This window comes from Ochotona curzoniae, unplaced genomic scaffold (assembly GCF_017591425.1).
Source record: "Ochotona curzoniae isolate NIBS_2020 unplaced genomic scaffold, NIBS_Ocur_1.0 contig_1071, whole genome shotgun sequence".
Lineage (NCBI taxonomy): Eukaryota > Metazoa > Chordata > Mammalia > Lagomorpha > Ochotonidae > Ochotona > Ochotona curzoniae.
In genome coordinates, this window is record NW_024464939.1 from 24,472,867 (window position 1) to 24,485,844 (window position 12,978).

A 12,978-nucleotide genomic window follows, 5' to 3' on the forward strand; every position below is an offset into this window, starting at 1 on the left:
AAGACACAAGAGAGAAAGCTGATGACTTGAGAACCAAAACATTCCATTCTGATGGCAGGCAAAGGACAGTGGCACAGGTTCATCAGTCATGAAGGCAGGAAGTGAGAAGATGGATCCTTCTGATTCTTTTTGTTGTGGTTTTATTAAAACTTCAGCAAGTTGGTTCAGGCCCACCTCAGTTGAAGAAGATTGTATGCAGAAAGAAGTGAGGTGGGGCCCACAGTCCAGGTCAGAGAAATAATCAAGGAAATTTCTTGCTAAAGTTGAAGGCCTAGATAGGTGTCACAGGCTATGAACAACCTGATAACAGAACATATTCTAACTTGTAGGGCGAGTGAAGGGCTTCTAGGATACAGCAAACAGAAGTCTTAAATTGATTCTGACTTCTCAGAATGGGACTGTAGCAGTAGTCACCCTATGGTTGGGGAAGACTTGAGGGTAATTGATGCCAGTGCTAACTTTTATTATAAGTCACAAACTCAAAGTATTAACAGTGTCTTTCTGAATCATTTGCAAAAAGATCAAGAGTTTCTTGGCAGGAATATTCATGGAACTATTTAGCAATCAGTATTTCAGGGTTCTGTGCAGGATTTCCGTTCCAGGCAGCCCATATGATAGCAACAATTTCACCCATAGTGGAACAGGTTGTTAGCACAGGAAGGTAAGATGAAGCTTGTGGAAGGAATTCAAAATGAATGAGGAGATTAGAGAAAGGGTGGTACAGATGTATAAAAAAGCGCTCATGTGTGTGCAGCCACCTAGGAACATGTGGAAGAGGTAAGAAGCTACTGACTGTGGAATGTGTTTTGAAAGTATGCTGTAAGAAATTGCCTGGCTAAAAAAAAGTGGGAGAAGAATACCACTGAATAAGATGTTAATAACAGCAAAGTCTTAGCCTGGAGTTAAAATTTCAAAATTACTTGAAGCTTTACAAAATATCATACTTCTTGCAGGTTAAGAACTAAGCCAACTGACTTGAAAATGAAGCATGATGAATAACTTTTAAAATGCTAGATTATTGTGATGAATTTCATCATGGTAACTTGAATGCTTTCATAACCTTCTGCTCTTCTTTTGTTTTTTGAAAGAGACTGAGAGATAGAGATAGAGAGAGAGAGAGAGAGAGAGAGAGAGAGAGAGAGAGAGAGAAAGTATTGCCATGCTCTGGATCACTTGACAAATGCCTACAGTACACTGGGATTGGGTCAGCCAAAAGGAGGAGCTGGATACTCAGGCTGAATCTCTCACATAGTCAGCAGGGATCCAGATACTTGAGCCATCACTCACAGTCTCCTAGGGTGAGCATTATAAGGAAGCTGGGATCATGAACAGAGCTGGGAAGCCAATTCAGGTTCTCAGATATTGAATGTGGTTCTCTCAAGCATTACCTTAGCTACTGTACCAAAACCACCCACATTTACTCTATTGAAAAAAAATGTCCATTTTTCATGATACAGTTCCTTAGGCTTAGGGATTTCCCCTTCAACCTCTTTCACACCCCACCACTGTTTTTCCTCATATTTTAGCAATGGTTTAGTCCCTCAACAATAGTCACAGGTCCATCATTCTGCTACTCAAGAGTATCCTGACATTGTAGGTATACACAGTTGTATAAAGCCCAGCATTCTAGCATCAAGATATATTTAATGGTTTCATTGGAGTCCCTCTCTCTCTCTCTCTCTCTCTCTCTATATATATATATATATATATGTAAATATGTATAGATATGCATACATATCTATACATACATATATATGTATATACATATGTGTATATGTACAAAACAATTTATTTGAAAGAGAATCAGAGAAGAAGAATAAGATGGTGAAAATGATGAGGAAGATGGTGAAGAGATAGAGAGAGAGATTGAGAGACTGAGATATCTTCCAAACACTGGAGTGAAAGAAAGAGATGAGATGCAAGAACCTATGTCAAGAAAGAAAGAGGGGGAGAGAAAGTTCTGTATACTGATTTACTTCCCGAACAGCCTCAGAGACCCAGGGCTGAGTCAAGCCAAAGCTATGAGCCAGGAACTCCATCTGTGTCTCTCATGGGGTGCAGGTGCCAAAGTTCTTGGGTCATATTTTGTTGCTTTCCCATGTGCACTGGAAGGGAGCTGGATCACTGTAGAACAGAAATGGAGCAGCTGAGACATGAATTGGCACCCACTTCAGATGTCAGCATTGTAGGCAGTAGCTCATCCTGCTATACCACAATACCACTGTCTGCATTTACTATTAAATACTTTTTTTTCTAGTTGTACTTTAAGTTAAAAATTGAAGGAGTTTCAAGCATGACAGTAAATTTTGTGTGTGTGTGTTATCTCTGATGAACTGAAGCTTAAATGGTAATGTTTTAGCTATATATGCATGCACATTTTGATGATCATCAATATGATTGTAGTTACGGTTATTTTTCTAACATAGGAATAAAATATTTATTTGTTTTATAATGCCTGATACTAAATTCTAGGATTCTGCTCATAGAAAATGAATCTGTTGGCCAATAGCATCCAGTGTATTTCTGTTTATAAAGGCATTTATTTAGCAAACTTCTTTTTGTAACTGCTGGTTTTGGAGAAAAAGGACCAGAATATTTGTTCTCCAAAATATAAGGTGTATCATAGGATCAAGCACATAGATGGTCGTAGAGAGATGATAAAGAAATTCATAGAATGCCACAGAAACTTTTAAGACAAAGTAATCCAGACTGGGATAAATGAAGAAGCCTAATTGGCTATCTATTGGGAGGCAATAATCTCTGTTCTGAGTTTTGAGGAGAAAGATAATTAGCTCAGAGACTATTTCAAAGAAATTAACATGGGCAAAGTAATGAAGGCTAGCTACAGGAAAATACATTTTATAAGTTATAAATATAGGGTATGGATGTCAGAGAGTTGAAATGACAGGAGTTGCAGGGAAAGATTTGAGGGGCACGTAAAAGATAGAATGTAAAAAAGCCTTTCAGATCATCTTAAAAACATTGAATTTATCCTGCAGTCAGAGATGGGTCTGAAATCTTTGGAGAGTGTTAATATGCAAAGATTTTTCTTTTAACTTGCAACTTTTAAAGGTACTACTGTGATAACACAACATTGCTAGAAGAATATGAGACTTGGAGCAATGCACATTGTAAAATAATCTGAATGCATGCATTTTTGATTAATAAAGCTGTGGAAATAAAGATGTAGAGTCAATAGACATTGTTCATGGTGAGGTAGGCAGCTAGTTCAGGGTCACGAGCTTGGAAGCCACTCTCCTACCACCACCCAGGTGATCCTTCCTGACACCTGTGATGTTCACCTATCATCACCTGGAATCTCAGAGGGGGCAGTATTGCATTATTGTCTAACCACTCCCCTCACAAGCCCCTATAAAGGCTCATGACAGGGAGGGGCTTGCTCTTTTGGTCCTGTGCCGTCTTCGCTCTGGCATTCTTGATCCTTGGCCTTCCCACTTTCTTGTTCTATGGCTTTCTATGCATAAACTCCGAGGACAGGTAACCCTTGAGCATGGCCCCTGTATGTTTATATTCCTCATCCTCTGTTTACTGCTTGGATGGGACAGTAAAGATAGTAATGCTAAGATGCTTTCTATTTCTAATTTGTGTACTTTTAAGAGTTCCAGGAGAGGTGAAGTCAAGCAGTAATGGAATGTGGGCAGAGAAGCCAGGGAAGTGTGAATGTCTGCAGTTTTGTAGGTGTGCCCAGGTCGTTTGCTGTATGTCTCTTAGGATAACTTATATTGTTGGGGAAGCTGGGACATAGGTCTTTAGCTTAACAGATGGACTCCAGAGTAATGACCATTTGTTTCTCTTGGGGTTTTGATCGACTGGATTGCCATATGGACTTGTGATTTGCTATTTCTTCTGGGTCCTGTTATTGTCAACCTTGATTAGTATAATAAAGACTCCTTAATAAAACCTAGACTTGTCTAATGTGATCTCACTCACAACCTGCAACAGGTTGGTTAGGTAAGTAAGGGGCATCAGGGTAAAAAATAGCTCACACTTTTTTTTTCTGGCACACAGTTTGGATTTAAGACGGTGTGATTTACTAAGAAAGTGAATTAAAAAAAAATTGATGTGGAAGTAGACAATGATGTTTAATTTTGAGAATATTGAGTAAAGTACAATTATTATATCCAAGTGAAAAAATACAGTAGAGATTTAAATGCTCCTTTTAAGCAATTAATAACCCAAATAAAATATAAGAAGCATGCTTTTCCAGATGCAATAGAACAATTCTTTCCCTGAGAAAGGATGAAATATGCCAATTGCCGCAGATTGATGACTAGACATTTCAGTAGAAGGAATCCCTTATGAGGCTTCGAAGCCGAAGGAACCCCTTATGAGGGAAGCTTGTGCAAGTTTTGAAACTGGAGAAAACACAAGTAAGAATTTGGTGAGGTCAAGCTAATTTGATCTAACAAAGCAGAGTCCTGAGGAAGGTGGAGCATGGGGTGTGTTTTCTCAACGAAAATCTTCAAAGTGTCTTCAGTTTTTTTTAGCTGGATACTAATCATAGCACTCATTGGAGATCTATTGTGATGAGGAAAACACCACCTTGAAGGAGCAAAGGGGACAGTTGGTAGAACTAATCCAAGCTAAGGAAAGTTAACTAGTTCTACTTGTCTTAGAGTTATTCAGTAGCACATCGTTTAACTTCATGGTGTTGTTAATTTCTTTTTTTTTTTCTTCCTGTTGTTGATTTTGTTTTGTGGCTTTTCATTTAAGAGGATGTATAGTAATTGTGTAATTGAAACTATCATATCTAGCAGCATGTAATTCAACTTCATGGCACTGTAAATTTCTATTTTTCTTTATACTGTTGATTTTGTATTGTGGTTTTTACATTTAAGGGGATGTATAGTAATTGTGTAATGGAAACTATCATATCCAGATGTGAGGATACAAAGCAGTATGCATCTCTACTTCCAGCCAAAGATGGACTCCTAATGAAACCATTTACTATATCTTGACAATAGGATGCTGGACACTCTGCCTTTGTTTGTGCCCGCAATGATGGACATATGACTGTGTATGAAGAACTATACTATAGTAATAATATAGGGGAACTCAGTGAGGGAGGAGAGAATTAGGGAGGGGATAAGGAAAATTCCAGGTCCTATGGAAATGTATCATAAAATGACAATAATAAAGAGAAGTAAAATAATAAAAAATGAATCTTTAAAAAATAAATAAAATATATAAAACAATAGGATATTAGTTGTGTAATAAAAATAAGTATTGTTTAATTATATATATATTTCATAATATTTTACTTGAAGATAAATTGTGATTAAAGATATATGAGTCAAGCCCCAATATAAGCAAAATGAGTTCCACACAATAAATCAATGAAAGGAAGACAATTTCCCTCTTTCTAAAAGATTTATTTTCTTTACTTGAAATACAATGTTACAGAGAGGAAGACAGAAAGAAAGATCTCCCATTCTTGTTCGCTCCCCTAATGGTATTCCCTATTAAGGCTGAGCCAGACTGAAGGCAGGAGGCAGGAGTTACTGCTAGGTCCTCCGTGAGATGCAGGGTCCTAGGCACTTGGACCACTCTGCTCTTTTTCCTTGGCATATTAGCAGGCAATTGGATCAGAAGCGGAGCAGCTGGTGCTACTATGGGATATTAGCACTGCAGGCTATGTCAGTTTTATGATATAAGCCTGCCAACATGAAGTCAGTTTTATGAAGCATATTCACTAACATCTAAGACCCGAAGAAATAATTTACCAAATGTTGTCATGAAATAGTTAATGTACTATGTAAGTATAACATTTGAGAGAATCTGACTTAATGTATTTTCAACTATCTTGATCTCATGCTGTATTTAATAAATGTTTTCCAATGTAATATTTGCTCTACCAGTTCATTTCATATCTCTTTTGTACTTTTTATGAAACTATATGTAAGCTAAAAAGCACTGAATAACAATGGGGAGAGAGTAGTGTATTTAGCACATTCTTTGACCTACAGCACTGGAACAAAGGCTTTTGAAACAAAGACTTCTCCCTTGCCCCCTACAGTGCATTTAACTGTTCTTAGTTCTGCTGTTCGCTGTTTGTACAGGACCTCATAATCCTAGTATATAATGTTGTGCAAGGTTAGATTTGCTATGCTTTTGCTTCTCCTAAGCAATACTGTGATTGGCTAACCAAATTGCCTGATGGCTGACTATAATCAAACAGAATAACAGAGAAAGAGTACTTTTGATTTTTGAATATGATGTTAATCTTTGGCAAACGTACTTCAGATTGAGCACAGGTTAGTAATTTATTGTATCATAGACACATAAAACTAATGTGTGGTATTTGGATTATAGGCCCAGATTCACCAGTATTTATTATTGTAGGAATCCAAGAAAGTCATCTCAGCTCATCATTTTAATGTGTCTATATCTATGTGCAAAATTGAAAATAAGCAAGTCTAACTGTACAAAGAATTTAGAATCTCAATGAAAGTCTTCCTCATTTCCAGTGTCAGTCCTTCCTTTGCCTTATTTGTGCTTCATTCCTAATTTAATCGCCCTTCCGGAGTTGCTGTTTTACTCTTGTCCTCTCTTGAGAAAACTGAAAAGGTGAACAATTTTTTTCTTTGTGTCCTCAGAAACAAAGCACAATGTACTTTACTTGCTCAAATGATGAATAAATACAATTAGAATCATGGGATCCAGTAATTATTGTCACTCTCAATGTCTCTAGCATTAATCAACATGAGGAATGATAGATCTAATCAATGTCGGAAAATTTTCTGATTTGTTTGCATTACCGAAATCAGTTCTTACTCTATTTCATGTAAAACAGCACCGAGATTACACCCTTAAAGATCTATAGAAGTGCATTTGATTAACTGATTCCATGACTAAGAGGAAATTAGCAAATGGTTTGATTTTCTTTATTGTTTATTTCCTAAACACTGGAAATCTATTTTACATGGCTAAAAAGGCACCGTTTTTTTGAGATAATGTATCTCAGATGGCAATTGTTAGTTTTCCTCAAAAATAAATGCCTTCATAGTTGTAAGTTGTTTTCAAATGGGTTAGAGTGTGCGGCACTAGCAAAACCTCGGCTTGACCTCTCTTAACCCCGGGAATCCTCTTGGTCACTGGGTACTTGCTAGGTTCCAGAGAGACATCACAATACAGCACACCATTTTCTTGTCTCCAATCATAAACATTTTGTATTTTCCAATGCTTTCACAATATAAAATACTCACTCATCTACTTCTTCAGATATTTGTAACTGATATAAAACTTGTAGATATTTATGTCTGGGACACCACATGGTGCCTTAATGTATAAGTTTTCTAATGTACAAATCAGGGCAAATATCCGTCTCCTAAAATGATTATCGTCATTTCATGATGAAATCTCTAAAAACTATTGATAGTCACACTACTATGCAACAGAGTTCTAGAACATCTTTCTCCTAGTTATAATGTAGTGCCCATTGGTCAACACATTCCTACGCCTTCCATCTTCAGCCTCTCATAATCTACACTGTGTTTTTAGTTTCTATTAGATCAATGCTTTCAAGTAGTGAATATAAGCTTATATGGTGTTGTCTTTCTAGTATTTGGTTTATTTCAATAACGTAATGACCTCCAATTTCACTTATGTTGCTCCAAATGAAAAAATTTGCTCTTTTATGAAGATGATTTTTTTTTCCATTGAGTATATTCAGTACATTTTCATGATCAATGGATGGATTTTATGGTTGTTTCCATTTCTTGAGTATGGTGAAGAGTGCTGCAATAAACATGAGACATAAACATAAATAGAAATGTTATAAATAAACATAGATATCTCTTTGACAGAATGATTTAATTTCCCTTAGGTCTATGCCCAGTAGTGAGATTGCTAGATTATATTGTACTTTTATTTTCAGTTTTTGAGGAACTTGCATACTACTTTTCATAATTGTTGTACTCATTTACATTATACACCAATAGTGTGAAACTATTCCCCTTTGTCCACATCCTCACCAGCATTTACTCTGTTTTTCCACTTGGGAAAACCACTTGGACCATATTCTGATGTTTCTCAAGGCATGTTAGCATGGAGCTGGATGCAAAGTGGAGCAGATAGATCTTGAACTGATGCCGCTGCTGCAAGTTGTGGCTTGGCACATTACCTCACAACATTGGCACCTGTTTTATGTTTTTGGTAATACTCATTTTTAGGAAAGATTTATTCATTCTCGCTCGAAAGACTTATATAGAGAAAAGGAGAAGCAGACAGATTTTCCATCTCCTGGTTCACTCACCGAAGGGCCATAACTGCCAGAGCTGGGCCAAACAAAATTCAAGAACCAGGAGCTTCATCTGCATCTCCCATATGTGTGTAGGATTCCAAGAACTTGGGTCATCTTGCACTGCTTTCCCAGGCACATTAGCAGGGAGCTGGATCAGATGCAGAGTATCCATTTCACATACCATTGCCCTAGGAGCATGCTGGCAGCACAAAGGCTCATCCCACATGCCACAGTGCTGACCTCTGCTAACAGCCTTGCTGACTGAAGTGACTTTATGGTTTCAATCTTCATTTCTTTGTTGATTCGTGATGAGCATTTTTTCAAGTACTCTTGACTGTTTGTATATATTCTTTTCACAAACCTGCATTTAATCTATCGCTAATTGAAAGATTCGACTATTTGCTTATTCTGTATTGAATTTAAAATTTTCTCACTTATGCTTATTATTAGCCATTTATAAGATGTATAGTTTCCAAATATTTTCACCAATCCCATCGGCTGTCACCCTGGTGTGTTGATTATTTCTTTTGCAGCATAAGAATTTCTAAGTTTGATTTTTACTTTTTTTTTCCCTATTTCTTGATGCCACCCACTTGGGAGATCCTGATGCAGTTCTTGGCTCCTGGATTTGACCTAATGCAGTCTCAGCTGTGCATCGGAGCCGTGAACCAGCAGGGGAGATATCTTTTACTGTCTCTCCTGCTTTCTTTTTCCTTTCCTCTCCTTACCTCCCACTCTGTCATTTAAATAAAAAGGATAGGGTCATAGTTTGTTTAGGTACAAAACTGAAAGCATCATTTTAAGTTTTTCATATTTTTCCATGGGCTGTTTTTAATAGCAGATAGTACATGTATATTTTAAGAGCTACAATGCAGTATTTAAACACAGGTATACATCTTGAACACATCTGATTTGACATTTCTATTTCTTTACCTTTTCTTTATGTTTGAAGCCTATAAGCTCCTCCTTTGCAGACCTTTAAATACCATATAATACCTCACTGTAAACTATAGCTGCCATGCTGTGCTTGGAATGCTGGAACTTATTACTCATATGAAAATGTTCAGTACTGTTATTCAGCTTTCCTCTCTCTCTAATTTCCCCACACTTTTGAAAACTCTGGAAATCACTGTGCTAAATATAGATCACCATTTTTTTTTTTTAAAGAAGCTTCCACTTATGAGGAAGAATTAGTGCAATTTGTCTTGTGTCTGGCTCATTTCACATAATGTAATGACCTCTGGTCCCATTCTTTTGCTACATATACCAGTATTTCAGTCTTTGTGACTGCATATACAACATTTGTGTGTGTACCATACTTCTTTGATAAACTCATCCATGGATGCACCTCTTAATTGCTTCCAAATCTTGGCTACTGCAAATAGGGCTACAGTCAGTGGCCATGGGAGTGAAGGTCTCTCTTAAACATGCTTATTTTATTGCTTTTGAATGTACATCTAGTTGTAGGATAGCTGGATCACTTCTCTTCACCAAACTTAAACCTAAACCTAACCCTAACTAAACCAGGTTGTCTATCCATGTATAAAACAGATCAGCAATGTTTTAAAAGCAGAAAGTTGCATTTTAACTCAAATTGCTTTACTTTTTCTTCGTTGATTATGTCTTTTTTAACTGACGTGGAGTATCTCATTGTAGTTTTTATTTTATTTTATATTTTGGCCATCAACTTGTTACTTTTAGACATGTTTATATTCTTTTCTCAATTTTTTTTTGTTATTTAGTTTCCTTAGTTCCTTTGATGTTCTGGATACTAATCCTCCCTCAAGTAATGGTCTACAAATATTTTCTTCCATTTTGTTAGCCATCTATTCACTGAGCTGAGTGTCTCCTTTGCTGTGCAGATCAACAGCAGAGCAGCTGAGACTGAAGCCAGCCTTCTGACGTGGGCTGGAGGCACCCGTGGTGACATGTTTGTTAGCTGTGCCACAAGATCCAGCCCACTATGCATATATACTTACACGTACTATTTTTTTTTTTTCTGCAGAATTGACCACTTTATTTTCTGGGTATCTGTTCAACATCTTTCATTCTTGGTTGTTTTATCTAACCTAAGAATTAACACACACACACACACACACACACACACACTTTTAGTTGAGTTCCATTCCCACGGAATATTTTGCTATCTCTCATTCTTGGTTATTTTATCTAATTTAAGCATTAACACACATTTTATTTGAGTTCCATTTCCACAGAATATTTCTTTTTCTTTTCCTTAAAGATTTTATTTATTTATTCATTTATTTTTTGTTGGAAAGATGGATATACAGAGAGGAGAGACAGAGAGGAAGATCTTCCGTCCAATGGTTCACTCCCCAAGCAGCTGCAACGGCTGGTGCTGAGCCAATTCGAAGCCAGGAACCTTCTCTGGGTCTCCCACACAGGTGCAGGGTCCCAAAGTCTTGGGATGTCCTCAACTGCATTCCCAGGCCGCAGTCAGGGAGCTAGATGGGAAGCGGGGCTGCCGGGATTAGAACCAGTGCTCATATGGGATCCTGGGGCACGTTCAAAGCGAGGATCTTAACTGCCATGCTATTGCACCGGGCCCTGCACAGAATATTTCATCCCTATCTTCACTTTCAGTTCATACCTAAGCAAGTTGTGTTTATTTATTCAGTCATTCTGCATTTATTGTTCAGAAAATTTAATCTATTTACATTTAAGATCATTATTGATAGGTAAATGCTTATTTTCGGCAGTCAGATATGTTTTATAGGTTTATTGTAATTCCCTTATTTTTCTAGAGTCTTTTTTTATGTTTAAGTAATATTATTTTCATAATATATTTGATTTCTTGCTTATAATTTTTATTTAGTTTCCAGCTTAAAATGTTTGGCTGATTTCCGGCTTAAAAGTTTTTGTTTATTTGTAGTAAATTTTTGCTGTGTGGTTGAAAGAAGGCTTAGCAAAAACATGCTTTGTTTGTAACAAGCTAATTTAAAATGATGGTTATTTAGCATTGGTCAGAGAGATGAGATAAAATGCAAAAGAGGGGATAAATAATGCTAATGTGGACCTCTACACTTGTGTTCCATTTTTTCCACACATTTTTAATCTTGGGTATCTCATTTTTGTACTTTTTTGTTGTGTTTCTTTTAACATAGCAATGTAGTTAAGTCTCTTTGTTTTCAGTACTAATACCTAAGGCACTTAAAGAAATCAAGTAAAACAAACTTAGCAGAGAAGCATGGAAGTTAGTGGCCCCACCTCGTTTGTGCTTCTGACACTATCTGTTGTTACTATTTTCTCCACTCAGTGCCCGCTTTGTCTGCAAATCTCATTTTATAGTTGCATTCTTTTAAAATGTTGATCCTATTATTCAGAATTTATTGTTTTTCTTACTCCTACCATTCCTAAACTCAGCAGAGTATCCTTAGTCCCTGTTTCATAGAGAAATTAGAAGTCTTTGAACAGAAATGTGTAACTGTTTCCGTCAACCCCAAGGATCCTCTCACATAGGCACACACTGCTCTTCTCCTAGACTAGTTCCTTGTATTTTCTTTTCTGTTTAATAAGGAAGATTCTTTAATCCTTATTTCTGATAATTTCTCTTTTACTTTCCTTCTTTGTCAGCTCTGTCCTATCAGGATTTAAATTATTTCAAGTCTTCTATCTATCTATCTATCTATCTATCTATCTATCTATCTAATCTAACCACCATCTATATTTCACACACAGGTACATACATATCAATATTTCGCATTCTGTCTAGTTTATAATCTACTTAGTATAGAATCTTTCAAATTTTATGTGTTCCTGTTATTTATTTTATATTTTCATGTTCGTTTTGCTCCTCAATATGCCGAATTTTTTTCCAGTTTAACTAATTCTGTAATTACAACTCTTTCAGGAAAATAAGTAAGGTCTGCCACCTAGAAAAATCTTGTGACTATCATTCAGGATTCATTTGTCTCCTAGTGATTCCTGGAATTGTAGATCACATTTGTAGTTTTGCAGAAACTCTCTTCCCTGGCTCCACACTTAATTTTATCTCCCGATTCTCCATTGAATCCTTCATATTAGGTTTCCAGCCTCCTATACATTTTTATTTTCCTCAAGTGATTTGTCTCAGAACTGAGACAATGGTTTTGTTTCCCTCTCATTGTTGAGCATTCCCTGGATAGCCTTACTCAGTCTAACCTTGAAATGTCACTTGTTTATAACACCTCAGTGCATATCTCACGTCTCTTCTCTGAGTGTCCTTTGGTATCAAGCAATCATTTGGAGAACTCCATTTGACTTTCTCAAACAACAAACTCAATGTGCATCCCAAAGTGCTATTGCTTTTCCTCCCAATGTGTTCATTTTCTCAACAATATAAGCATGCCACAGTCCTTGATAGGGCTCATATACATGGCACACAGTATACAACTTATATTAACAAGAGATGTATTTATAAGTTTATTTAATGTGCTTTACATGACATGGGAACTTCAGAAATAAGGCTCAAAGATATAGTGTATATTGTGTTTTTATAGGTAATCATGCAGAGGCATAATCAGAAAACAAAAAAGTCTGATCTCTTGGTTAAAAACTGGGAATCAGTTAACAAGGCCTGTTTGTTCAGATGATGGCCCTTGTGTTTTCAGAGAAAAGCAGCTCTTTTCCTGTGGACATAAGATGTACATCTCTGGAATGGTTTCCAAAGACAAAAAAATCAAACAGGTTTTAAAGTAATCTATCCAGAAAAGGAG

General features: G+C 36.6%; 1 long non-coding RNA gene across 1 annotated transcript; it reads right to left on the reverse strand.

Moving 5' to 3' along the window:
* Window positions 1-1,541: 1,541 nt before the first annotated feature.
* Window positions 1,542-12,726, reverse strand: LOC121166694. The gene is made up of 3 exons (XR_005885460.1): window positions 12,717-12,726; window positions 6,636-6,639; window positions 1,542-1,668 (listed from the first exon to the last, which is right to left on the reverse strand). It is a non-coding gene; the product is annotated as an uncharacterized LOC121166694 (long non-coding RNA).
* Window positions 12,727-12,978: the final 252 nt, after the last annotated feature.